Raw genomic sequence first — 25,055 nt, forward strand, 5'->3', positions numbered from 1 at the left:
CTCTTTTAGAAGCACTTGACTGTTTAACTTGTCTTTGGATAAAAGTTTCTGCTGAATGATGTAAAATGTAAATGTTTGTTTAGCAATAGAAATTTAGTAAATATAACAGGACATAAATGTTTTGGATCTGAACTCTGCTCTGCTTGTTTAAATGAGGAAAACCAAAAAAGGTAATAAATGTTGTTTCTTCTCATTCCTCTGAGGTCAAGTGATTAGACAGAACATACAAATATACAAACAATATAAACAAACAAACAACAGGTATTGCAATCTAATGATGAACTCTAATATTTAATTTTGATGAAATGTGAATACTTCAAAAAAAAGTCTTAAAGCTTTTTTGGGTGAATTTCATGCAAATCTTGTTGATGAAACAAAAAATGAAAGCATATATTATTTTATTTTCTATGTATTATTATTCACATTTTTATTGTTTGTGATATTTTTATGACAATCTTTTACTGTACTATAACTTCATCTATTTTTTGTGTAAAAGTAAAATGTGTGGAATTATATTATATTCTTACACTGACAGAGGACAAGTTCTGGTCAATGTGAAAATTCACCTAAGTACTGACCTTTTAAAAATCATTGTGTTCTGGTGTGCAAATGAAGGTGGAAGATGGAAATAAAGACAGAATGTGCTGGTGTATATATGTGTCTAACTGTATAAATGTGCAAGATACCACTATGGGTGGATTATGGTCCAGGGCAATGGGACTAGCAGCCTGGGGCCTGTGATTGCCGGGGGCCTTGAGCTGAAAGCTCTGCAGCTACCTGACAAACCAGAATCAATACACTGCAAATGTAATTGATATAGACCAGGGGACGGCAACCTTTTCGTTTTTTTTAACCACTGTGCCAACATCGCCCGATAAGACCATACTGAACACCACTGTATGTGTGCGTGTGTGAGACAAGTTTAATCACTGTTCTAATAATGCACTGTATTAATTGATGCGCGCATGCACACACAGAGATCTGAGATCGATGTACAAAAAGTAACATTTAAAAGCTCAGAAACTTGTTGTCAGAGCTGCCACATGACTTTTATTAATCGATACTGAATCGCTACATTATATTTCTCCGCAACGAGGGGGGTAAAATCGCTGTTTTAAGTAACTAAACTCAGCTGTATTGTTTGTAGAGAGAGAGACAGACGTAGACAATTTATACATCTCTCTCTCTCTTTCTCTCTCTCTCTCTCTCAAAATGGCCATATTTCAGAAAATTTTGCATCACTGGATATAGCTGTCAGTCATTTAACATTTCTGTCGTAAAACGTATCGTTAAAAGTTGACTAATATTAAATTATTTGCACCTTCATCTTACCTCGCTCTCTTTAACGTTAAATTGACGCTTCGCACTCTGCTTCTGTCAACAGTAAACCCCACCTACTTTGATTTGATTGGCCATCTCAGTCATTTTGACACTGACGAGTGCTGTTAGACCGCTGACGCTGAGGCTTTGATCTGAGGCGCCTAGTATGTGCAGCGGTCACACGCGCCTCCGTAGACTAGCGCAAGTTAATTCTCACACTTTAATAGTATTTATAGCTTCTAACAGGCTGTGTGACTATGATAAATTATTAACTCTAAATGTACGTCAGTGTGTAGTTTTCCCTGTTGCTCGCGTGCCAGCGCTTATCCCTCTGCGTGCCACTGTTGGCACACGTGCCGTAGGTTGCCGACCCCTGGATATAGACAAAGAGTACTGTTTGTGAATGGGTGCCAGTAATATCTAATAATACTGAATACAACCAATTTTTTAAGAACTTTTCATACACTATGCATTACCAACATAAATATTGGCAAACAGTTAACATCACTTCCAAAACCCTCTCAAATCACCAAAATACTTCATACATTTCAAAATAAGTTTGTTTGTTTAACAATTACACTGGCATCAATTCTCACTCAGAAGGCACACACTGTCAACATACTGACCTAAAAACACTAACAACAGAGAGCATTGCATAACTGATGAACTTTTATCTTTGCAGTTAGAATGATTTTCACATCAATCAGTCCTTATGGTATATGAATAACACCATTCCAATTGATTGACTTTACTGAAGCATATGTAACAAGAAATGCCGCAATGTTATTATTATTATTATTATTATTATTATTATTATTATGCTTGAAAAAATTAAGTTTGGAAAATATCCTCATATTTTACATTTCCTGCCCTCTTTCACTTATGTTTCCAAACAAAATTATTTAGAAGTCGTCCCCTTTTACAAAATGATGATTTTCAGCTGATATTACTAAAAGTTGTGTTTGGAATTATTATTACAGTTTTATTGTAAATGTTATACTAAGATTTCCTATACAGTATATTTCAATAGAATTATTGCAGATGTATGACATTATTCTATTCTGAAGAATATTTTAGCAGTTTTGAAAGCAGTGTTAGCTTTTGTTTTTTTTTGTTTTTTTTTTAAAGTGGCACAAATATAAAGTGTTTTACAAGTGAAAGTAATGAAAAATTATCCACAGACAGGTTTCAATCATTCAAAATCTTCACAAAGTCAGCAAAACAGAAGTCAATGTGAATTCAGCTTTGACCAATGCATTTTAGCAATTGGAAAGAAAAAAAAAATGTGCTTTTAATTTGATTACATTTTAATTTACTGGACTTGATACATACTGCACACCACTATTAACAAAAAATATTTTCTTTTGATACTTTTGGCCTCTGGTAAGTTGAGCACTTTGCTCATAAGGAGACAGCAGCAGTAGGATGGGTGGTGGAAATGGAATTCACCAATCCCTCTAGATGCTGTTTAGCCAATAAGATTGTTAGTCTCTGAAGTCTTAATCCCAGAGCTCCAATCAGATGTGCTTTTGCCGCCATAATCCCAACCGCTTGAGGCATTAATGAGGCACAGCATGCTGTCTAGAGTCTGTCTAATCAGGTACATGTCTAAAAGGAAGAATGGAAACTTGTGACATAACAGGATTAAACTGATTGCTTGCAATAGTGACAAGAGTCTAAATGTCCTTTTCTGTCTGTGGCTTCATGTTAATGTAAAATAACAGCCTGTTACTCATTGTGGACAAGTGTTATCAATTTTGTCCTATCCTCATTACTAGAAAAGTTTGGCCAAATTCCATGTTCTTCATTAAATGTCCCAGATGGAGAGTTTTTCATTCAAATCTAGTTTTTGCATATTTTAAGTGTTGCATTGACCCAGTTCAGTCAGTTCCCATCTGACAGAAATTGAGCGAATGCCAGAAATGGGGCAGCTATTTTCAAAGTTGTCATATCAAGTCAACTGTCCATTGACATGCATAGTGCAAGAAAGAAAAATAGGTGAATAAGTCATTACCATGTCCAAATGGATTTTTTTTTTCTGATTGTAATTGAAAAATTGTTAAATGGAAAATGGTAGATGGAGCTCAGTGTACTGCAGAAATCGATATATAATTAAAGAAATTCCAGTTTTAGATTGAATTGTGTTCAATATCTGCACCAGTATTGACACTAGACAAAACTGCAAAAGAATTATTGTTTTTAAGCAGGTTTTCTAAACATTCCCATATCTTCTGAGATAACATAAACCTAAAATAAGAGTAAAACGGGCCATCCACTCAGTGTACAAAACCTACTGTGCTACTTAACTATATTTTTGAGACAAATTTGTACCCAGAGTTGAGCTAAATTTGACAACAGCTCCCAAAACACTATTTGTAAAAACAGTATAAAAATCAAGTAAATAAAGTACATTAAGAACTGATAAAAACTGTATTATTTTGATGTGGTGCTACTGTATAAGGCAGATCTCCACAACCATAGTTCTCTCCAGCTAATGCAAGTTTCATTCATTCAAATATCACATTAACAGAAGTAAACAGAGGTCAACAGAGGCCTGGTGTTCAGTAGCAGCTTGGCAGGTACAAAGTTTGCATAAGAAGCAAATTAGTGCAAAAGAGGTGAAAGAGAAACTTGAAATAGAGTGGTGGAATGAAATGAGAAAGAAATACCCTTTCAAAAGGTACACTTTTGTATGTAAATATGTACACTCTAAGTACTAATATGTACTTTTAATATACTATTTAGGGATAAATAAGATGTACCTTTTAGTTTTTGTATCTTAGGTTACTTCCCCAGTGACAGCTTTGTGTTTGTGAAGCATGCAGAATGTAATGATAAATATTTCAAACCATATTGTTATATTGACCTCATTTTGTCTGTGCTAAATTTGAATTAAACATGCAGCAGTGAAGTCATGTGACAAGTGGTGCACAGTTATTTCGAAAACATATGCCTATATTTTTTTTATTTTCAAATAAATGTTTAATTTTCCTAGTTTTAGACACAAATGAGTCAAGCAACCTGGTCTCATAAAAATAAATACCTCTGGGTACTTTTCTGCAACACCGTTTTTGCGTACCTTCCTGGTGATTTCGCCACAGTTTCAAAGAGAAATGTCCACTGAGTGGCGTTAAAACACAGGTTCAGTACGTGAACCCTGGCACGTTTTTATTACTTTGATATAGGTATGTATTGTTGTGCTTTTATTATGTTGCTACAGGTACCACTGGTTCAGAATTTAAATATCCGTGGTGTGTCGCTAAAAGTTAATCACTCATTTTGGAAATATGCCCTACACCAAACCCAACCCTAAACCTACCCGATAATGTTGACAAATGCAAAACTGATATAAAAACGCATTTGTTAATGCAACTGTGTTATTTGAACTTCCTTATGCAGATTTGAACTGTTTTGTCGAACCGTAGTTACACGGGATTCGAACCGGAGCTCCTCACCTCTAAAGTACATCTCCGTACTCCGTAAGCTACCGAACAAACCTACCGTCTATGAAAACCCATAGATATGGAGCTGGATATGTGTTATGCTAACATTTAAAAGCATCCGTTTTTAAATCTTCCAGCATATTCCAGTTGTTTTGAAGTCATAACATAATATTTTTCAAGTAATTGTGCGAAAATGACGCTTTATTAATCGAAACTCTGTAAACTTGTGAAAAGGAATAAAAGGTGTCAAGAGTTTTACTGCCTCTAATGAAACTGCAGTGACATGTACTTATTGGTTTGTATTTCGCATCTCGCGAAAAAGTGCCCCCAAATACCCTTTTTTGCAATGAGACCAGGTAGGAGTCAAGATGCACATTTTTTTTTGCATGAACACAACTGCATCATGAAAGTAGAAAAATTCAGTCATACAATAGCTCTGTAAAAGAAACAGACCACATTCATTGCAACTGCATGAAAAAGAGCAACCATTAATAGCAAGAAAGCCATATGGGTTTAGAGCGACATGTGCGTGAATAAATGACGACAGCATTTTTATGTTTATGTGAATCAGTCCTTCAATCAATTAACTCAAATGTGTTCTTTTTCAAAAAATTATCAAAGGATGAGGATATACCTCACAAAATTATGGTAGTGCTGACGTGTTAAATACAGTGTTAAAATATACTTACATTACACATTAAAGGGACAAAAGCAAAACACTTAATGAGGAAAAACTGACTTAACTGAATTTTAGCCATCTTTCTGCCACATCTCGCCCCACATCACTTAACATGCGGCTTGCTCTCAGTGTGGAAGAAAAATTACTTGATGCTGGAAATTGTCTTGTCACGCCTCATTAGGACAAAGTGTTAGATTGGTTTATACAGACACAACTTGTGTAGGCAGGGCAGTAACCTAATTTTATGGGGCCCAAGACAAAAGGGGGATGTGGAAATATCAGTTTGTTAAAGTATAAGAGAAAACCACTGGCTGCTAACACGATAAAGCGGCTGGACAAACAGACTTAGAACTGAATAGACTGCACTGAAGAAATCTACACACAGCAAGGACTTGTAGATGCTGGAATTCTACTACTTCCATTTCTACTACTTCAATTTCCTTTTCATGAAAACTTTAGATTACCAAGAATTGAATCTTATGCCATTATTTGTTCATATTACTTTATAACTATGGTGAATGCCCATTAGTTCTCCTTCTCTAGCAAGCTGTCCATCTTTCATTTACTGTCTCTCTGGATGTTCTTTAGGCAATGTCAGTCTGTCAGTCAAACTACTGCTGTCTGTTTATGTATCTATGGTTCTTTTTTTAATCCTCTATTTTTGGCAACCTCCCCCGTGTCTGTATATGCAAATGTGCATCTGATAACTCCAGCCTTATTCAAATGAGCTAAGGACTCAGACCCTGCATTGTTTTTCACCACAAATGCTCATTTGAATAGTTGGATTACATTTACAGGACATACGAGAAGACTGCAGAAATGGCTATTAGCAAATACAATATTAAATCGAATAAGGCTTCTGCCTAAAAAGAGCAAGACAATCTTTTATATATATATATATATAAGACAATATATTATTATATATATATATATATATATATATATATATATATATATATATATATATATATATATATATATATATATATATAAAACACTTTCCACTATCCTACACTAGGTTTACTATGTTAAATAAAAAAATAAATAAAAAATCTTTTAATGTTTTATAAGTTGCAAAATTAAAATGAAATTGTATTACTCAAATTGATTAGATATGTTTAACAAGTCCAAGCAAAAACTGGAGCAAAATTATAATTTAAATGCCATTTTTTCCTAAATGCATTTAGACTTACGGGTAGGACACTTGAGATTGCTTCTCCATCGTGATACCACGTGATAAATGTAGCAAACTGCAGTGTGAAAAATCAAAATGCATTCTGAGCCAAATGTGCAGCAAAATATAGCAAAAATGGTGATTTAAATGTCTTTTGTTTTTTCTTAAATGCATTGACACTTACACTTAAGAGGTTTGAATTGCATTTTCATTAAATACCCTGCGATCAGTGTAGACTAGTCAATGTGGATTTGAAAATGCGTTCCAAGCTGATCATGCCCCCAACCTGTCATTCATTATACCTAGGCGGGGCTCGGCAACAAGGCGCACAATAGGTCAATATTCTCCATTAACCCTCTATTGCATAGCGTTGCCATATGTCAACAATTACTTTATTTTAATTTTCCAAAAAGCTGTGATATAAAATCTACGTTTTTACAGTTAGTTGTGAAAAGGGGGCTTTTACTTTAAAGGAAATACAATTTATGAGGTCACATGACCAGGATATCCTGTTTGCCAGTCCTTTTTACTCATGGACATTGACATGCAAACATCACTGTCTGGGGCTCCCGAAGATTGCCTTTTATTCAGAATTTTGGAAAATTTTCATCAAATAAAAAATTGTAATCACTATCTGGGGTAAGTAATATTTAATTTTTTAACATTACATTCAGTTTTGATTTTATATGTTTTTTGTAATATGCTAAAATACATTTGTTGCCATATGGCAACTATATGCAAATACTGTATGGAAACGTCCTGTTGCATTCAACCTAATGGAGTCCCATTGACTTACATAGCATGAAACTACTCTGAGACTATGTTTACAACTTTTGCCTATATTTTAAAGGTAAAAACATTATATATTTTTTATTTTATTTTGTGATTTAAGCCCTCTATCACACCAAGATCCGGTCCAAGAAATGGTACCACCGCATTGTATTCCACATGCTTGACATGACCCTGGTAAATGCGTGGCTGCTTTACAGAAGAGACTGCCAGTCCCAGATGCCAGAGATTGCCCATCTCCCACTGTTGGACTTCAAAATCCAAGTGGCCTCATGCTTGTGCATGAAGAGCAAGGTGAGCAACAAGAGGAAGGGGAGACCTTCACAAGCTGTTGTGGTGGGGAAAAATAAAAGAGGGCCCCAAAGCTTTGTCCCGCCAGATCCTGTCCGCAGAAACCGCACAGACCACTGGCCCTTGCATGCATCTGAGAAGGGCAGATGCAAAATGCCAGGATGCAAGGGCATTGTGAGAAGCAAGTGCTCCAAGTGTGCAGTTTTCATCTGCTTCACTGCAGAGAGGAACTGCTTTGTTGACTTTCACAAGGCATGAATAGAATGAAATGAAATGAAACAAATGAATAGTGTATTTCAGTGAGACAGGTTCCAGGTTCCTGATTATTATTACCAGACATTTCAGATAACTGTTGAAATTATATAATGTTTTTACTGTATAAATATTTGTTTAAACATTTCACTAAGTATGAGATGGATTTGTGAGTCTTGGTTTAAATAAAATGAGTTTTTTGAAAAAAAAAATTGATTTTATGGTACTTTCCACAATTGCATATTGTTGCCATATGGCAACAATTTACCAACGACCCCCCTTTAAACTTTTTCTTAATTTTTTTTTTTTTATATATATCTGTTATTTAGCTCATTTTAAGTAGTAAAAACATGATTAGTAAAAACATGATAATATTATTAATAATATTTCATGCAATAGAGGGTTTATATATAAGTATTGGGACAGGTGAACTTAAGGCAGATGTATAAGATTAAAAGCTATTATTTAGTTGCAAATCCCTTGCGTGCAATCAGAGCAGTGAGTCTGCGACCCATAGACATCACCAGAATCTTGGTCTCATCCTTTGAAATGCTTTTCCCAGCCTTTAACGCAGCCAATTCCAACTGTTGCTTGTTTTGGGGAGTTTCTGCCTTTAGTCTACTCTTCAGCTGGTGAAATTTATGGATTTAAATCTGGAGATTGGGACTTGGGCAATCTAAGACTTTCCATTTCTTTGCCCTGATAAACTCCTTGACTGAACTGGCAGGGTGTTTTGGGTCATTGTCCTGATCCAATAGGAAGTGCTTTCTGATGAGTCTGGTGGCATTTTCTTGAATATTGGTAGCAAATTTTTTTTTTTTTATCATTCCAAATTCATTCTGCTACTGTCATCATACATTAAGTCATCAATAAAGTTGTCTTCTACATGACTATGTATTGTCAATTGAAGTTGATGTTTATAATTTTAACCATTATATTTTAACCTTTTTTTTTCATTAACATACCAGTTTTTAGTAAACAGGTTTGAATGTGATGAAACAGAGTAATACAACAAAACAAAGAATTTACAACAATTATTTAAAATCTAATGTTATGTGATATTATGATAAAAGGTAACTGATGATTTCCATCTTTAAAATATTTGTCAGTTTAATATTTAATATTGCTACACATACTGTATGTTAATGTTATAATGTGTTGCATGGTAGGAATGACTTTTGAATTTGTAATGCAACATATTTTCCGACATTTGCTTCAAAGAAATAGATTCCCTTTGCAATACATATTGTAAGACATGACCAAAGTCTGAGGCAGCTTGAAGCAACGCTTCTAGTAGAAGATGATATGCGTGACATTTGTGGCATCAAATCCATTGTTCCAGGCAAAGGCTTTCTGAATGAGAGCTCTGTTTTACGATGAAAGCCAAAGAGTGAGTGTGTGTATGTTTTGGGGTGTATAATCTGGGATTACGTCATCTAAACCCCCAAAGGAATGCAGTGCAGTCTCCATAGCAACTGTGAGGAAATTTGTTGAGTTGGGTTAGCATGAATGTGGTTGGGCCTCGTCCCCCTTTGATATATGCGTCATACATATTTTTTGTCTATCTACATGTTCTGACTTGTTAATGAACAGCAAACAAAAATTCCTCTCATTCTTCACTAGCTGCTAGAGGGCATGTTGATTCCATTTCAAAAATGGGTGGTTTTTGGTTTTAAAAGGTGGAAGCTAAAGATAACTGAATGATGTATTGAGGTGAAATCTCACTGCAACTATTATCAGTTTTAGTGAAGTTCCAACCCAGGAACGTCATGGACAAAAAGCATGTGTGTTTTTATGTCTCACGTTTAGCTCAACATTTTAATTCTACTTGTTGTAGTGTACAGTACTATCAAGTCTGTGGCTTGCATTCCTTTTTCAATGTAAGAATTTTTCACCCGTTATATCATCCAGCATGCAAAAATCATTAAGTTTCACTTGCCTCAGGAAATCACCAAGAAATGACATGAAACATGAAATAGATATGGTTCAAATGTTGACAGCACACCAACAGAACTTCTAAGGTTGCTTAAATAAAGTAACATAATTATCCATTCATGAGTTTTTTTAAAGTTTCTTTTGCTTAGTAGTTAATCATGCATTGAGCATGCACAGTAGCCAATTACAGAGGTATTCAAAGTTCAGATTTCCATTCACGTAAAAAAGAAAGAAAGAAAGAAACGCTGATGCACATCTCCTGTCACATTTGCATAATACCCGCACATAGAACAAGGTCTTCATTTTAAGATGATAAGAGACTGGCTTCCAACAATGGGCAGATAACATATCTCTCACAAGTATGATTCAGAATTTTTTTCTACAATATAAATAAACATAGAACAAATGAAAATATTTGTATATACGGATGAAAGAGAAAATACAGCATCTCACAAGGTTTTAATTATATTCAAATGGAAACTTCTGAGGATCTCTTCCAGTCATGTTTAAGTATTTATTTATTCATTATAAATAGGAACAATTCATTATTTATTTGTTTGCTTGCCCATTTCTCAATACTTATGTCACTTAACATTATACAACATTGTGTAAGACAGCATTTTGCCACATTTCTACATATTGAAATGCATTCCAAATCTTCAAAATGAAATACTGTCTAACTGGTGTTAGTGTTTTTAGGTCATTGTTTCATGAGTGAATAAGTGTGTTAGGTCACAAACTTTACTAGTGTAATGGAAGAATGAGCTGATTTGAGACATGAAAAAAATTGGTAGTTTTATTATTTTCGTATGTTAAATTCACTGATGTGCCAAGATGAAAGTTGGTAGCCTAAGTATTAAGAAAAGTGTCCTAGCGAAGGTAAACTATATATATATATATATATATATATATATATATATATATATTATATATATATATATATATATAGTTTACTTTCGCTAGGACACTTTTCTTATATATATATGAGGATTAATATTCAAGGTATACCGCGATTTGAAAATGTCACGGTTTCAAAACCACTAATATTTTCCATTATTCCGTTAGTGTGTTGTTTTCCAGGTCTCCTCAATGACTAAAAGAGTAGGAATCCCTCAGGCTGAGTGCAGTGTAGAGAGTAACACTGACCCGTCCTCCTCCTGTTGGTGCGAGTGAGCGGTCAGTCACGTGTGTGTAGGATGGCCTGGGTACACTTCACATTCAGCGTTCATTGCAGTCTCGCGCACAGCCGAGTCCGCACAGCTTTCTAAAGTATACTGAACCGCAGATGAGCGCGGACAGATGAGCTCGACACAAGCGCAGTACCAAGGGGTGCGCGAGCCCTCTTGATGATGAAAATAACGTAATGCCGACGGTGACAAATGCCGACAAAATGTCATTTATGTGAAAATATGAAGTCTTTTAACGCCCATTAACACAGGCCAGAGACGCAGAAGATGGACGCACAGAGAAAAATACTGTAGCAGGCAGATCACTCACTGTTCATGATGCACAAACTATTGGAAGAAAATCCTCAATATTGATTGGGGGGTTTATATGAAGGTGTTTCTGAGGGGAGCTGACTGTCTTCTGAAAAGTTTACGTGGTATTTTCTTTTCATCTCGTCTCTGTATAGTTCATATTAAAGCAGTGATTCAGCACAGAGCAGCTTTGTTTACAGCGGTAACCAAGGAAACGCTGTATCTGGTGTTCCAGAGGCGCCTCCTGCTGTCAGAGAGTGAATATGCATCTCATTCTGAGCTTCTGCTGATGGTTTCGTTCAGGCATGTAGTATAATTTCACAAAGCTTGTCAGAACCAGGGACGTGCACAGGGGGGTTGCTCAGGTTGCCCGGGCAACTGCCCATATGCCCTTCTCGACTCACGTTGCCCTTCCGAGGTGGAAAAAAAATAAATAAAAAAATCGTACAATGGATGCAGAATTTCACGTAGGCCTAGATAAAAATAAATAAATAAATAAATAAAAATCGCAAAGCCTCATTCACTTCCATATTCGGGCACCCGTCCGAAAGTGAAAGTCGGTAGGGGAAGGGCAAACTCTCTTTACGTGGCTGCAGCGCTGCACGCGACCGGCACCTGAGCTGAGCCTGCATGAGCAGCCCTAGAAGGAGATTGTCGCGGTTGTCGGGTGAGACGACTCAACGTTGTCGGAAAAGTAATAGTAAGGTTATAATCGTTAACGAAAACAAACGAAAAAACGAAAACTAGTTGGGAAAAAAATTGTGTTAACTGAAATAAAAATAAAAACGAGGCATTACAAAAAAACGATAACTAACCAAAACTGTAATGTGTGTTTGGCAAAACCTAACTAAAATAAAATAAAATTATAGATTAAATGTCCTTAGTTTTCGTCTTTGTCAATGTCTTTCATAGAGCAAACGTTCAGCTGCATTTCATTTCCCTGCGTCTCTCACTCACGCGTCTCTCTCACATAACGTTACTCTCGCGCGCACGCGCACAGCCCTCCCCTCCGTGCACACCGCGTCTCCATGAGAACGAGTGTTGGAAGCAAGTTCGCGAAAGTTTGGTATCTCGTGAAAACCATTACACAATCACACATTAAAAAGTGGTATAAAAATATTTTTAATTCTGAATAAATTTTGTCAGTGTGTTAATGTCGACCCGAGAAGCGATTGCTACTTTAGAAAGTTAACTAGACGCAAGTTTGAGGTAAAATGCACTTGGGTTGTCGATGTCAAAACACTATTTAAGCTGTGATTCAAGTTAGGAATAATTGACGACGGGCCGTTTGAATTATTAGAAAAATAATGCACACCTGAGGTGGTGATTCGGTCACGGCTCGAAGCGGAATCAATTATTCCGCTTATACCACGGTTACCACACCTCAAGACATCGATCAGATGATATATTTTAAGGGATTAGTCCGGTTTTTTTGTACTTAATCGCTATTGTGGGTAGGACTATTTCTTCCGCATCTCATCCAACGCTTCTTTTGCTGGTTTCACAATGTCATTTTAAAGCTGGTAATGGAGGCTTGAGCCGTTGATAGTATTATAATGCAGTTATTAATTAAGTTATTAGAAAGAGAGCGAGAGAGACAGAGACACACACACACACAAAAAAAACAGAGAGAGAGAGAAAAAAAAAAAAAAAAAAAAAAAAAACAGACAGACATTGTGTGAATTAGACTGCAGCAGCGTCTCTAAACAGCGCTGTTATTACCTCGCTAGTGAGAAATGTCATGTGTACTTTTGGAAAATCGTCTGTCATGTTGTTGTTTTTGTTAGTCCTGTAATTTCCTTTATTACAGTTTTACTATGCGAAGTGATATGGAACTGTAATGCGGTCAAGAGAGCTGCCTGGAACTACGTTCGCCATGCTTTTCCCAGAAAATAATGTCACGCCTCAGAACGTTCGTCAGCCAATCAGATTCAAGCATTCAACGGCCCCGTAGTATAAATATTAAATAATGTTATGTCATTTTTTTACTCTTACACTGAATGTTTGCTCCTTCATTCCAGATGAGTAGGCTATTGTATAGGGTAAATTTAGTATAGGGTGTGAAAATTGTACAGCTGTGGAATCTGTATAGGGTGTGAATTCTGTATAGAAAATTATTGCTTGACTAAAGTAAAGCCCTCTCTCTCTTTCTCACCCATGCACACTCACTCATGCACACACCCCCAGCACACACACACACACTAAAAAAATTATGCTGTATTTAAAGTTTTCTTTTATTTTTGTTATTTGTCATGTTCTTTTCTCAGATTAAGCTCCCTGACAATCTGACAGAAATGTCTTGTTGTGGCTCAAAATGGGTTGAACACATTCGGTTCATGTATGTCTTCTTTAGTCTGTTGGCTCTTTAGGTATTTTACTGGCACACGTCACTTACACATTTTGCACTTACTGCGGAGTGTTGAGACTGTTTACATATGTGTGCCCCATATGTACATTTTATGTACTGATTTTATTTATGAGAGAATATTTTCTAAAATTGTATGATGTTTTTGTTGAGTTATTATTACACAATACTTTTTCTGACCTTTTTGAATCTTGCCCCTGACAAATAACCCAAATTACAAAAAAAGACTAAAACTAACACTAAAAAGTCATGTTTTTCTATGATATTATTAGTAGTAGTTAAGGTGATTGAGTGCTGTATTTCAGTGTTTTACTTTGTGTATATATATTTTAATAAAGACCCTGTTATTCTCAGTCCTTCATATAGCCCGTGATTTTTTTTTTTGGGGGTGAGTGGGGGGGGGGGGGGCTAGGTGTGTATGACTTTATAACAGAAAAAAAGCACAACAAGAATCCTGTGCAAGACAATCCTCAGAACATTCTGTTTTTGCATCAAATTGGGTTATTATTAAATCAAATTATGTGTATGATTATTATTATATAACTAAATGATATTAAATTATATGTATATGAATTCTAAAACTAATATTAAATATCTTTAATTACAGATTTAGGTTAAATAAAGATGTCAGTATTTTTTTCTTTTGTCGAAACAAATCAAATAAAAAATAAACTAATTCTACTGTTTCTAATATTCTGTATGTTGCTCAAAAACAAAATATATTGTGTCCAGCTGTTTTTTTTTTTTTTGGCTAGTCATTTAAAAATAACACATTTCAGAGCTGTAACAATAATACCGTGATACTGTGAAACCGTGATATTTTTTGCTTAAGGTTATCATACCGTCAAAATCTCATACCGGCCCATGCCTAATATATATATAATGCAATGGTTTTACTAACTTAATCTTTGTCTTGAGAAATTTGATTTAGCTTTTTAAAATAATCACTACAGCCTGTTTTCAGTTCAGAAAAAATGCCCCAACATCAACTGACAAGCTAAGCTAAATACAGACCATTAAATAGATTAGCACAAGATTATGCCACTTGCAGAAGCACAGGAATTTAGGGCAAAGTTACCTGAACTAACTGCATGTTAATTAAGTGTTAGAACAAATCAAAGGTTGAAATACAAAGGCAATAGATTTTAGCAGCATTGCATGCAGGGCTTGAAAACGAAAAAAAAAAAATCAATTGGTTCACTCCTAGCAGAATCAATATTTTAACATTTCTGTTACTGCGTTCCTCTGATATTATTACCGTTCCAAAACCGGTTTGGGTGGAAGAAATCCCGGTTAATAACTTTATAAAAAAAAAAAACAATTGTCTTTGCCTATAATTTGCCTAATAATAATAATAAATGAGAGAAAAAAAGAAGAGATCTGGAAACATTAGCCAATAACCAGCTGAGCTTATTCTCAGCCAATACAGCATCATCTTTACTAAAAAAATTCTATCAACACTTTAAAGACATCAAAGTATTTTTAAGATATTTAAAAATGTTTGCTGCATTGTTAAAAAAAATACACTTGTATAAGATTGCGTTTTGAGAGTGAAAAAAAACATAAGTCGCGGCCAACGTTGCATTTTATTTGCTCTATTACTTTCCAAAATAATGAAGGCTAAAATGCCTGTAGACTAAAGCAAAATGTTTACAAACATTATAAAAACAGTTATTAGTTTCTCTCCGAAACAAATCCTCTAAAGTTTAGGCTATAAAAATGTCAATCCAAAAACAAATTAATTTAAGGTGAAGCTGATGCTACTTCTCTCATTCGGCAAAAATCAAAATGTTTCCATGTTCCTGACGTATCTGGATGCTAAAATATTATTTATTATATAGTGTTGGTACTTTCATCGACATAAAACATCATCCTCCACATCGGCTATATCAGCACAGTGAAGCGCGGTCACGCTGAACGCAACAAATAATGTTGCGATTTATTGCGTGAAAATTATTTTTTTCCCTTGTTAATTCACTGTTTTTCAGAGCCTCAAACGCTAAAATAGTTACGTTATATCACTTTGGTTCACAGTGCTAATATTTTAGTTGGTCTTCGTTCTGAAGTCTGTACGTTAGTTATTATTATTTATTTTTATTGACCGTGCTCCGCGAATGTAAGACCGCGGACAATTGAGCCACCATCTGTGAAACCCCGGTCAAGCCAGCCGTCGCCTGGATTTTGCTGCACGTCTGTTTGTGGAATTAAGGTGTTGTGATACATTAAGCTTACAAAAAGCGTCTTTCTCAGCTTTTTGGCCACACCAAGCATTTGTATTGTAATTCAAAAATAATTCAAATCCAGGCAGCGGCTGCTTGACCGTGTGTTCACAGATGAAGACACTCTTGACTGGGGCAATGTAAGGACACCTCGCTAATTTTACAGTTTACTAGAGCCTCAAATGCTAAAATAGCTTAATATTTCACTTCGGTTTTCAATGCTTATAGTTTAGTTGGTTACTTTTAAAGATTTCTGACAGCTGTTTGTCTACTAATTTTTGTATAGTGCAATTTCATACACTTAGTTTATATTGCTTCTACTGATATGCTCTGCTTTTTCACTCAGTTACAGCTGTTGATTCCTCTTCAAAGTTATTGTCACCTCATGATATAAGGTGTCACCCTACAGAGTTTTCCTGAGTCAGTCAAGATGTGTGAAGGACATTCATTTTACTTATTATTATTGATTTAATTACTTGTGTCATGACCTCTTTAATCATTAATGCTATAAGATGCCATGTGATTTAAATATGTGATTACTTTCCATCTGTACTTGCTGCCCACCACTAGTCTCTGTGGCTCCATTTTTCCTCCTGTCTTATGTGTCTGTTTCCAATAAGGACACAGTTCAACAGAGTAGTCACCACTGATCAACTGCAGTCATTCTTTGATGGACTAGATGCCTTGGTGTCTTATAGAGCTGTACAAAGCAGCTATATCATCAAGCAGGAGGTTTAGTCTTAGCAGTGTTATACAGTGCCTTGATAAGGAGGTATGAATAAAAATGAACTCAATTTGCACTAATATAAGTGTTCTAATTTATATATTGGAGTCACTAAGTCTTGTTTATAATTGTATGTAGGATACAAATCGGAACAGAAGAAAAGCTGCCTTACTTGGCCTTCTACGCTTCCTTTCAGAGGATACTTCTGAGATAATCGAGTTGTGTGATGTAAGAAAATATGTTTACACCTTAATGTACTGATGATACTGAATTCATTGTAGAGCAGTATGTGTAGGGAAAAAGACAATCCACTTAACTATTGCAATATATGTATTATTTTGTATTTGTATTTTAATAATATCATATTATTATTATTTTATCCCAGAATCAGTAATAATGTATACTAAAATGCTTTTTTGACTGTCAGTCAATCTAAGTACTATACTATATATCATGCCTAAACATGTCATCAATAATATCATGTACAAATATAAGTACAACTGTAACAAAATATTAAATTTTCTTTTTTTTCTTTATCTGAAATCTCAAATGCTGAATGTTGTTCAAGTGTTTACTATAAGTAAAAACCTTTGAGCATCATTAGAAATAGACAAATTTCACATGCTTGTTCTTATTGCTTTTAGTAAGAGTTTACTACTTGAGTATTGTTCAACACAGTCAATGACCATATATTGTGCAAATCATTCAAAGGTCAAAAAGTTACATGTACTTGTTTATACAGAGTACACTTGTGATCTTTAAAGTAATTGATGAGCCGTTATTTTGTATCATTACACACGGCCTGCCACTCCTCATTTTTCCCCAATTCATGCCTGCCCCCCACCCCCAGTTACGTTTTCTATACCTCTTTTATACCACTCATCTACCTTTCTTCTAGTTCTGTATAATATTAGAGAAACTTTGATGTTTTGATGAAATGGATGTTTAAGCACTTGTGTTCTTAAATGGCTTTTTAAAACCTGTTTTCCTAACAATAATTTTTATTCTCAAACCAATGTTAAAGCTTGTACAACTATGCTTGAATTTATTTCAATCATTTTTTTTTTTTTAATTTTTGAGCAGACCAGTTACAAGCATATTTATTATGAGCTGATTTGAGTTTTCTTGAACTGATAATGAAACATAGTAAGTTGTTTTAACTCAGAGCATCAAGTTGAAACAACAAATGACCTAAAATGATTAGTTTAATAAATTGTAAAACGTAACTTCTTGAGTTGAAACAAAGAGTATCTTTAAGTTGAGTTAACTCACATTTTAAGGCAGCAGGTGATATTTCGTTTTTAAGTTTAACCAACGTGAAATGTTTTACAGTGTAATCACTTATAAGACAATGAATTATAATGTCAATTTTCAAATTCTTCATTGGACACTGTAAATCCTTTATACAAAATAAGTTCATCTATTTAAAATGAACTATTTCAGACAATATTCATGTGTTTTGTTTACATTTATAAAAGCATCACATCAGTCAATCTTATTCTATTCTATACTATTCTATTCTATTCGTGTTAAAGCTTAGTCTAGGAGTGGGATTTTGGAATTAAGTGTGGGCAAAGCCAAGTGCACACTTTGTTCATGCGATTAGCTTGTGACCTGGTTTTTTTCACGTCTCAGAGCGGCTCCATTGACAGTGAATGCAGTGAACTCTCTTTTTAAATGTGCTGTGAGTTTAGCGCGCATCTGAGAATGCAATGGGCACCAGTTACACTCTGTTTTCACATTAGCATAATTTTCAACATTTTAATGGGCAAATGTTTACAGTATTTCATTAGATTTGTAATAAAACACGTTGTTAACCTGTTTTCACAGAAGCTGGAGTTTTCCACCAAAATAAAAGCTAAACTGCAAAAATAAAAAAAATAAAAATTAATAGGTTTATCACTTGCAAAAATTAACAGATGCACACAAAGAAAATACGGTACAGGCAGAGCAGGCTTTATTGGAAGAAAAATGTAAATACTGGGTGGGGGTTTATATGAATGTATTTCTGAAGGGAAATGACGTGGCATTTTTTCCCTTCCATTGGTTTTTTCCCCCTCATATCTCTGCTGTTCCATAAGTGCCACCTACTGTCAGAGAGTATCATTCAGTTTACAGTATTATTATGTTCTAATTTGTTTGGCTTCCAAATTCACTGATGTGAGTGTAATTTAGACTGAGACATTAGGCCTATATCACAACTTAAAAGAGGACTGAGTCTCCTTTAAACTTCAAGTACGATTCAATACACCAGCTTTTTTCTTTGTTTAGTTTGTACACTGAACCTGTGTTAGAGCTCTTAATTTTTGAACTCTCAAAGAGAACCAGAATTTAACTGTAAAATGTTATTCATGTAATGCTGCCCTCACCCCCCCACCCCCATTCACCAATAAATTAAACACTTTTTACACTACACATTCTCAGCATGATTATGATCACTGTTTTGCTTTAGTAACAATTTCATATTGACATTAAAGGGGTAATTTATTAGACTGAGCTTCCATTTGACAGCTTATGACTGGGCTCTAGCCCAAGCTGTAATATAAACAAAATGCTATTGGCTATTTTAAAAAAGGGACAGAGCTGTTTGATATGTCCCACCCTGTCTTCCTGTTTCAGTTAAACTTACGTCAACAATACAGTAGAATAACGCTACACATTTCAAAGCAGTTCCTCTGAAACCCTCCACATCCACAAGTTCCAACTGTCTAGATCTCCTACAGGTAATTCTATGTATTCTATTTGCACAGCAGAGGCATGACTACATGCTCATTGTATGTATTGGCAGGAGCAAATCTCTATACAAAAGCAATAACAACAGCAAAATGTGTAGCAGATCTAGTCCGCCAAGACAAATTACATTAACACTGTCAAACCATAAACATACCAAACTATCCTGAGACAAATCACTAAAACAGTAAACAGCATAGCTGATTAGATGACATTTTATTATTTATTGAACATTGTTCATTTTAACAAACTGCTGTTAGAGTTACTCTTCAAAAACAGTAAGTCACTTGAATCTGTGCAGTGATTTTACAATGATTTACTTGATAGTTTTCTTGCTGAAAAACATCTGAGTCACTATCATCCGAGTTATAATTGTTGCTTATTTATATTGATGTTTTAATCATGCTTATTAATTTGAATTAATGGAATTTAGGCCAGCATTAAAGTATGTATTATTTATATTATTTATCCAGAATAATCCCAAAATGCTGATGCTTTAAGCTTTTTTTCCTCCATTTTTATTATGTTTATTTAGCCTTAATTAAAAAGTGGAACTTAAAAACCCATCTGCTGCTCACAGTGCTCAAAACTCAGTCATTAGTATGAACTGTGATTACTGCTAATAGGCCTCTAGACCAATTAAAATGCTTCTCATTACCTCTGAAAACTGATATTAAAACCAAAGTTGTCTACAACAACGTGAACCCTGTTATATGTTATTCTGCCAGCAAAGTATGACAGTAAAAGAACAGCTTGTAAATCAGCCTCATTATTGTGGTTTTAAAACAGTGCACCTCATTATGTTGTCTTCTTGAGCTCTCCTATCTCTCTTAACATGGGGAGACATTCAGACAGGTGTAATTACTAGAGGAACCATGTCTGTAAGTCTGCAGAGATCCACATCACATCAAATACTAGCTATCCACCTAATTGCACATGACAGACATAATAGATACAGTGAGGAGCCTGTTTAGACAGTATTCTGTGATGGGTAAAATGTCTATGGATTACCTGGATAGAAGTTTGTATGTAGCACAGATGAGACAGTGGTGTGGTAAAGTAGCTTTTGGATAAGAAAAGCAAATATAGACATTTAGCTGATAATGGTGGTTATTCTATAGTTACAACACTCTACTCAGTTCTTCCGAGAATAAATAATTAAATAATAATCAAGCTCCTTCTCATTGTGATATAGTAATGGTGAACCTGACAACCTGCTTATAAACTGACAACCCTGCACCATTCTAATATCACAACATGAAACCCGTCAGTGTCTTTGTTCTAGTATAAAGCCAATCTCACCTACTATTTCTTTTTCTATTCTTTTCTAAGGGTTCTGGTTTCAGGTGACAAAAACTTTAGCCAACAGCTTAACAAAAAATGTACATCTGAGGGCACACACAACCACTGCTTATGAATAAGTTCTCATATAGCACTATAGCTGAGTTTGTCTTATACTGTAATGTTGTTTAGCGAGCCTGTCCTCCAACAAAAAACAACCATATAGGTCGTTTGTGCAAGCACCTTATTACGACCTATATTTACGTTTTAAAGTTAAGTGGCCTCTAGCGGGCGTAAAAATAATGACAGTATCGCATTGCGTCTGTCGTCATGAAATGACGTATAACGTCATTACCAATCAAAACGCATGTTTATTTAAATGCAACGTGTGGACTTTTTACACCGATCTCACAGTAATTCGTACATATTTTACTAGGTGGCTTATTCGTTCGAATGACCACACCTAACCCCACTCCCTAAACCTAACCCTCACAGAAATCATGCTAAATTATTATTTATTGAGCATATACATTTTACATGCACGTCCGTTCTCTGGGATCGAACCCATGATAGCATGATTGCATATCAAGGTATAACGCAATAAACTACCAACTGAGCTACACGAAACGCAAATCACAGTGCAAATAAAAGAGTACAAAACATTAATATGAAAACAACCTTTTGCCGATAGGGGCGCAATTGTAGTATACGCTCTGATGGGTCGTATTTCAGGGATTTGGACAAACGACCTATACGAGCGTATTAGTTGGAGGAAAGGTTGTGTTTAGCAATCGATCTTATTTAAATATCATCATGACCACTATCTAACTATTATTTGTTTAATAAAATTTCTATCCAAGCTATGTGAGTAGCAAAAAACTATCACTCAAATCCATTCAGGCCGGTGATGAAATCACATCAGTTGTGTACAATTAAATATTGTATTTATCCAGAATAGTCTGAATATATCAATAAATAATAATAAGAGATAATGTACAGTCATGACTTACTTCCAGTATTGCTTATTAATAAAACTAATAGAACTGGAAGGTTGCATTTGCCAGGATATATCCCAGCACTGCAAAGAACCAACATGAAAAGAAAAGTATGTATGTGGCAGCAAAGCTACTTGTAATAAATTAATTAATAATTAATTTTCTGAGTTGTAGGTCAGAATATGCTCAGCCATGAACAGCTTCACAACAAACGCACAAAAAATTGCATGTGAGCATTTGAAAGGAGCCGTCTGTCAATAAAATTATGCCTTTGTAAAGCATTTGGAAGAGAAAAACCGAAACCGCACATTGTTAAAGGAGTCATAGATTACAATTTCACCTTTTTAACTTTAGTTATGTGTAATGTGGCCGTTTGGACATAAACAACAAGTTAGGATGCTCAAAGACCATGCTTCTTGGGTTAGTGACATCAAAAACCCTGAAATTTACAAAAACCCTGCCCCCTGGGAGCACGCAACAAAGGGGAAGGGGCAATTTTATGTTGTGGCATGTAAACAAATGGCAACACTGTTTAGCTCCGTTAGCCATTTAGCAAAATGCTAATTCATTCATATCCGCCAAATGCCTTCAGGCTCTCCCTGTCCCCCCCTGCTCACGAAAGTCGTGGAGGGCGCCCTTGCCCCACTATGGGAAGTGGGCATCAGGATCCTCAATTATCTCAACGACTGGCTTATCATGGCCTGGTCGCGAGAGGAGTTGTGTGATCACAGGGACCTGGTGCTTCGGCACCTCAGTCAGTTGGGGCTTCAGGTCAACTGAGAGAAGAGCAAGCTCTTCCCTGTGCAGAGAATCTCTTATCTCGGTATGGAGTTAGACTCGGTGAGAATGACAGCACGTCTCACCAACAAACGTGCCCAGTCGGTGCTGAGTTCCTTCAGAGGGGCCGAGGTGCCCTTAGAACAAGTGTCCCAGCATGTCGTTGTCACGACAGATGCCTCCAATACAGACTGCTTTGGCACATCAACTGTCTGAAGTTGCTGACAGTGCATCTAGCCTTGCGGCAGTTCCGGCCGCTGCTGTTGGACAAGCACATGTTGGTCCGCACGGACAACACTGCAGCTGTTTCATACATCAACCATCAGGGAGGTCTACAATCATGTCCTCCTCCTCTGGAGTCAGATGTGGCTTAAGTTGCTGAGTGCCGTCCACATTCCAGGGGAGCTCAATTTTGGCAGGCCTATGCTTTGAAGTGTAGTCTGTTCACAAAATGATACTCTTCTCACCGAGAGGACCCCCAGAGATGCTCGATTAGAGTTGCGCTTTCTTTCCTGCAAAAAAGGTTAGAACGTAGGCTGTCACCCTCCACCTTGAAAGTGTATGTTGCTGCAATCGCAGCACATCACAATGCAGTGGACGGCCGGTCCCTGACCTGATCGTTAGGTTCCTGAGGGGTGCCAGAACGTTGAATCCTGCTAGGACAACCCTGATACCCTCCTGGGATCTCTCCATTGTCCTGGCTGGACTTCATAGGGGTCTCTTTGAGCTGTTTGATTCAGTTGAGCTGAAGTTCCTATCTTTCACGACAGTGCTCCTGATCACGCTCACTTCAATCAAGAGGGTCGGAGACCTCCAAGCATTTTCGGTAAGTGAAGAGTGCCTTGTGTTCGGGCTGGCCTACTCTCACATTGTCCTGAGACCCCGTCCTGGATACCCACCCAAGATTCCAACCACTCCCTTCCGAGATCAGGTGGTGAACCTGCAAGCGCTGCCCATATAGGAGACAGATCTAGCCTTGGCTTTGCTGTGTCCCTTAAGAGCGTTACGCATATATGTGGACTGCACCCAAAGTTTCAGAAGCTCTGAGCAGCTCCTTGTCTGCTTTGGAGGTCAGCAGAAACGGAAGGCCATCTCCGAGCAGAGGTTGGCCCACTGGATAGTGAATACAATCGCCTTGGCTTACCAATCCCAAGACGAGCCGTGACCACCGGGAGTGAGAGCTCACTCCACTCTGAACTATTCGCTGTTGCCGGGATATGAGAGGATGCACGCTGTTGCCTTATATACCCATGTGCACGGGGAGTGGCTCAGCATGAAAAATCCACAAGCCAATTCTCATTGGTGTTTTCTCTTAAATTCAGAGATGATTGGGTTCCCAAGTGAGACCCCAATATGTCGTCACGACATAATATCTTCGTTCCCTCCATCAGGGAATGAGGGTTACGTACGTAACCGAAACATTCATAAAATAAATATATAAAATAATAACTCAAAAATGTTGCACAACACCCATCAACAATCTCTATTCTACTAATACAAATCACAATAGACATTGCTGTTCACATACTGTAAGCATTGGCTTTCCGTCTTTTTACAGTTAACATACCATTTACACACCAGCACCAAAATACCAATAAACCCAGTGATGTTAGTCATTGGAAAAGACGTTTCACTATCCGTCTATATTTTTTTTTTTTTTTTTTTTTTTTGACAGTCTTAAGGGACAGATCACGCAGAATGTGCTGATGCTGAAAGCTCATTAACAAAATGCTGAAAGCTCATGAACAAGATGCTGAAAAAGCAGCGAGACATGGCACAACAGTCAAAGACGTTTGTCTGGGATGTTTACATCAATAAACAATTAAAAAGCAGCACATTAAACAACATGTTCTGTGTTAACAGGTCTTTAAAGGGGTCATATGATGCGATTTCAAGTTTTCCTTTCTCTTTGGAGTGTTACAAGCTCTTGGTGCATAAATAAGAACTGTAAAGTTGCAAAGATTAAAGTCTCAAACCCAAAGAGATATTCTTTATAAAAGTTAGGAGTCGTCCACGCCCTCCTAAAACACCTCGTTTAAACACACCCACACATGTCTACGTCACGATGTGGGAAGATTTGCATAACGCCACAAAAAAAGAAGGCGTAACCTTTGATTATCGCTGTTGCTGCAGGCGCCATGTGGTGGAGACGCGTTTTCATTGTGAAAGCAAAACTACTTTGTTTGGCCTTCCAAAAGAGGACATAACTAGAAATCAGTGATTAAGTTGTATTTACAACACTGTTCCAGAACAGTTCAACCCAAATATTCGAGTGTGTGCAGATCATTTTATGGAGGACTGTTTCCTGAACCTGGGAGAGAAGACTACAATGCCAGTGCTTCTGACTCACAGTCTGTAAGTATTTACATATGTAAAAGATTTGCCACTGATGATTCAAATGCAAGTTTTGAGCAGCGTAGAGCAGCAGTTCTCAATTCCTGTCCTCGCGCCTCCCTGCTCTGCATATTTTGTATGTTTCTCTTATGGCTTCAGACCTTTGTTCTGTTCGAATGCAAGTGCCCTGCAAAGTGGACATCAAAGGATATTCTGCCATGATTCCAGTTTGAAGCAAACATATATGTTCCATTCAAAGTGCATTAAAA

At 36.3% G+C, this 25,055-nt stretch overlaps 1 protein-coding gene across 9 annotated transcripts in view; it reads right to left on the reverse strand.

Moving 5' to 3' along the window:
* Nucleotides 1-25,055, reverse strand: part of camk2d1 (calcium/calmodulin-dependent protein kinase (CaM kinase) II delta 1) — a 105,409-nt gene that overhangs the window by 64,719 nt on the left and 15,635 nt on the right. The gene's annotated exons all lie outside the window — the stretch shown is intronic.

Source organism: Cyprinus carpio, chromosome B7, assembly GCF_018340385.1.
Source record: "Cyprinus carpio isolate SPL01 chromosome B7, ASM1834038v1, whole genome shotgun sequence".
Taxonomy (NCBI): Eukaryota; Metazoa; Chordata; class Actinopteri; order Cypriniformes; family Cyprinidae; genus Cyprinus; species Cyprinus carpio.